Source organism: Chrysochloris asiatica, unplaced genomic scaffold, assembly GCF_000296735.1.
Source record: "Chrysochloris asiatica unplaced genomic scaffold, ChrAsi1.0 scaffold00147, whole genome shotgun sequence".
Taxonomy (NCBI): Eukaryota; Metazoa; Chordata; class Mammalia; order Afrosoricida; family Chrysochloridae; genus Chrysochloris; species Chrysochloris asiatica.
Window position 1 is genome coordinate 5691410 of NW_006408665.1, and position 4246 is coordinate 5695655.

At 39.3% G+C, this 4246-nt stretch overlaps 1 pseudogene; it reads left to right on the forward strand.

The window, feature by feature from the left end:
* Positions 1-1399: 1399 nt before the first annotated feature.
* Positions 1400-3560, forward strand: LOC102834092 (annotated as a pseudogene).
* Positions 3561-4246: the final 686 nt, after the last annotated feature.

The window sequence follows — 4246 nt, forward strand, 5'->3', positions numbered from 1 at the left end:
AGAGACGATCTTAAGAAGAGGTCTAATGCTTAGACACTAGTGACCGAAGACCATAAGAGTTGTGGGATGACATTAAGAACATCAAGCATCAAGTGCAGCAAAAACTGATGCTGCACTGAAGATGACATCAAAAACATCTTACATAAAGAAAGCCTGAAAAGACCGGAAGGTAAGAAAAGACCAAAATGGATGTCAGAAGAGACTCTGAAATTTGCTCTTGAGCATAGAGAAGCTTAACTGAATGAAAGAAATGAGGAGGTTAATGAGCTGAAGAGAAAATTTCAAAGGGCAGCTGGAGAAGACGAAAGTCAAGTATTACAATGAAATGCACAAAGACCTGGAGTTAGAAAACCATAACTGAAGAACATGATAAGCATTTCTCAAGATGAAAGAACTGAAGAAAAAAATTCAAGCCTGGTCTTGCAATACTAATGCATCAGACTGCAAAGTCATTTGAACTGCAAGTTTGGTGGCTCAAGCTCACCAGCTGCTCCTTGGAAACACTATACAGGGTCGCTATGGGTCGGAATCAACTCGACGGCACTTAACAACAGAAACAGCATAGGCAAAATATGGAATCATGCAGAAGGCATCAAAAGACAATAGAAGAAATACACAGTCACTCTATCAAAAAGTAATAGCCAGTCTCTTGAATGGCGGTATTAAGGGAGAGTCGCCTTATCAGCCTTTGGACAGGAAATTGTGAGCTGCTGCTGAGCTCCGCGTCTAGATAGGCAAGTGAACAGCTGACTAAAAAGTTAGCCCTGGATGTGAGGTTGGGGAGGCAGCAGGAGATGAGAAGTTTCTCTGTGCCAACCCTACTTTTCAGACATGAATGCCTGGTCCTATGGATGTCTGTCGGTCCCTGAGGTTCGGTTAGTGATGAGGTTGGGGTTGCCTGGCCTGGCATACAGAGGACACTTTTGAGAATGTGATACCCAATCAAAGGTTTCCCAATGTGGAGACACTGATGATCCAGTGGTAGAAGCCTCATCTTCCACACAGGACAGCAGTGACAGCTCCTGGAACTGCCATCTGTCTCATCTTTGGAAGCTTGCATGTTGCTGTGATGTTGAATGGGTTGAAAAGTCTGGCAATCTGCTCAGGATGATCAGCCATTGAAACCTTACAGGTGACAGCCAGGAGTTCCCTTGTGGTGCTGGGGGTCAGTGGGCTGATCTTCAAAGTCAGTTTGAATAAGGTCAGTGGTTCAAGTTCACCAGCCATTCTTCGGAAAACCTATCCAGGGTCACCATGGTTCAGAACCAACTCTACAGCACCTAACAATAACAACAAGGTTTTAATGAAGAAACATCTTAGAGATTCATCTCATTCCCAAGATCATAATTTTCACTGTTTAGAATTGTAGCCTGTTCATAAGCTACATTTTGGAAATAAAATGAAAGCTAACTGTGAAGTTTTAGAGCAACTGTACAATAAGATACTTCTTGGAGCTGCGCTTGAAAATGACAGTCATGACTTTATCTTGTATCTCAGTCCAACATTTCCAAGTCAAGATTTATATACAGTGGCCTCTCTAGAGTTGTCCAACCCCCACGGTGTCCAGAGCACTTCTCGATCATGCTCTGTCAGTTTGACTGCCATTTCTGTAGACCCAGTGTGTTGGAAGAGATCCTCTCCCATGAGCAGTACCCGAGATGCAACATTGCTTCAGTTAACAGTGATCAAAGTAATGATGACCAGACTACTGGCTGCTGAAACTGACTTCCATGCAAAGGAGACATACAGAGTAATCATTCAAATTCTTTTAGGATCATTTGAAGTGAATTCCAAATTAATCTGTCTGTTCCAGGATTTGGATAAACTGTTATCTCACATGGCCTCAGAATGTTTCACATTGCTTCTGTATTTCCAAGTGAGAGAAAAGAAATCCTGAAGCATTTCCTGACTCCTCTTAATGCTACTTTTGAAGCATTTTACAATTCCTTATTTTCCCAATGTTTTGAAAATTACCAAGAAACTTCTAAACTAATGAACAGCTTGGTGTGTTTCCTGGAGTTGCTTGAACTTTTCTTACAGCCTCCAGAATCTACCTGAAGTTCCAGTTTACCTGCCAGTGGCTTTCCTCTTTGAATCCTTTTTGAGTGCTAGATGTTCCTATCTGGCCTGCTCCAGCTTTCATCAGAAGGAAGTTCATCATATTCATTAAGAAGTGCTTTCTCTTCAAAGTGGGAGAAGACCTCTTTTGTGGCTATGTTCCCATATTAATGCCACCAGATCATCTTTTAGTCATGGACATGTTGGATTTAGCAAATGCAAATGTTTTGCAAGTTGTGAATTTAGGGTAGTTGAAAGCAATGTCCATTCATGGAAAACCTTCCTGCTTTGAAGGTGATGACACTCATCTTAGATTTGAAAGTAACTCTGGTTCAGATTATGTGATCCTTAGAGCAGCCACCTTAGTTTTAATTAAATCCTTAGAAATCAAGTTTCAAACTTGTACTTTAACAAATGAAATACAAGTTGACTTACAGAGCTTCATGTCTGAGTTACTGACCTTCTTAAAGTCTTGTCTCCAGCACTCGTTGCAGTTACATTGTCCTTGTGAGTGGCTGTCTAGGGTCTTCATCAAGCAGGATGATGACATGCTGGAAGCTGCCAAAGCATCGCTGAAACTCTACCTAAGTTTGACCAAAAGATGTTGTGAAGTTACTGAAAGCTCAGCTCAAGAAGAAGACACATGGAATCGTCACATACACGAAAATGATTATAACCCCCACTGCATTTTCTTGTTCTTCTTTAAAAAAATATATAGGATTTGACTCTACAGTTCTTTTTGATTTTTTTATTTCATCAGAAACCTGTTTTCTTGAATATATTTTTAGATACTTCAAATTACTCCAAAAAGACTGGTATATATATATATCTTACCATTTGCAAGTGCTTTGATATAGCTGAATGAAAAGATAGCATAAGTACTTGTGGTTGTATCCCCTTACCTGTCCAAGACAGAAGCACCAACCAAACAGCCACATTACTGGGCTGGTCTTGATAATCAGAAAGATGCTTGTGCTTGGGTCTCCTGGGTTTCTGATGCTTCTCCTGCACCCCTGGATGGGCAGCATGACTACCAGGCCATGATGTCCAAGGAGCCCTATTCCAGGCTTCAGACTGCTGGTCTGTCTGCTGCCCAGGCTTCTCAAAGTTTGGTAGATTATGACAGTTCTGATGATTCTGAGATAGAATCTACAGACCAGTACTTAGCAGACAGTAAGCAGGCACATTTACACCAAGAGGCAATTAAGAAAGTTGAGGACATATCTGGAATAAGTGGTCAAAAAGAGCTGACCCTAGAGCCTCAATCAAAGTCTCTATTTCCAAAAGAACTGAACTCTTGCTTCTCCATGGATAGCAAAGTAGCTGTCAACAACACTGCCTCTGAAGTGAAGATATATTATAAAACTGTTAAATGCTTTGAAGAGCTACAAGGTGCTATTTACTGTTTTCAGAAGAAAAATCTTTTCCCATATAATCCAACAGCACTTTTAAAGTTGCTAAAACACACTGAGGCAATATTTAAGCATATGAGCCCCCTGTAAAACAGTAGCATTTTACTTCCAGGAATGCTTCTCCCTTATGTATAGTTTACCTCAATGAGATAATAGGGTTTCCTGTGTATATGTGTGTTTTTTCAGCCAGCTAGCTCAAAGGACATTCTTTTTAAATCAAGTCTTTCTATTTAGCCTGCAAAAAGATATTATCAAATGACAAGTCACTTGACACAGATATGCATCACCTGAAATTCATTGTTATTCAAACATACACATAGTCTGAGATGTTTTTTTTTTTCTTCCCCTGATGTGTTTTAATGTGATGTGATCATATAAAAAGTTTAAGAACCTAATAGTTTTCTTAAGAGAGGTTACTAGCTCTATGCACATGGTCTGTTAAATAAACATGATACCCCTTCTTTTTTTTTTTTAATATTGTAAACTACTATGTGATCTTCCTATTTAAAATTTTATATGAATAATTATCTTCAATGAGAGGCAGTAATTAAAGTTTTACTACTTAATTGGATTTGTGTAGTATGAAAAGCAATGGTATTGTGCTGGGAAATTTGTCATTAAAGCAATCTGAAATACTTTAAAAAAAAGAAATGGCCAATGTTCATCCATTTCATGAGGTAGTGTATGATCAAGAACTGACAATACAAAATAAGAAGTCCAAGTTGCACTGAAGGCATTGGCAAAAAAAACAAGGCTCCAGAAATTGACAGAATACA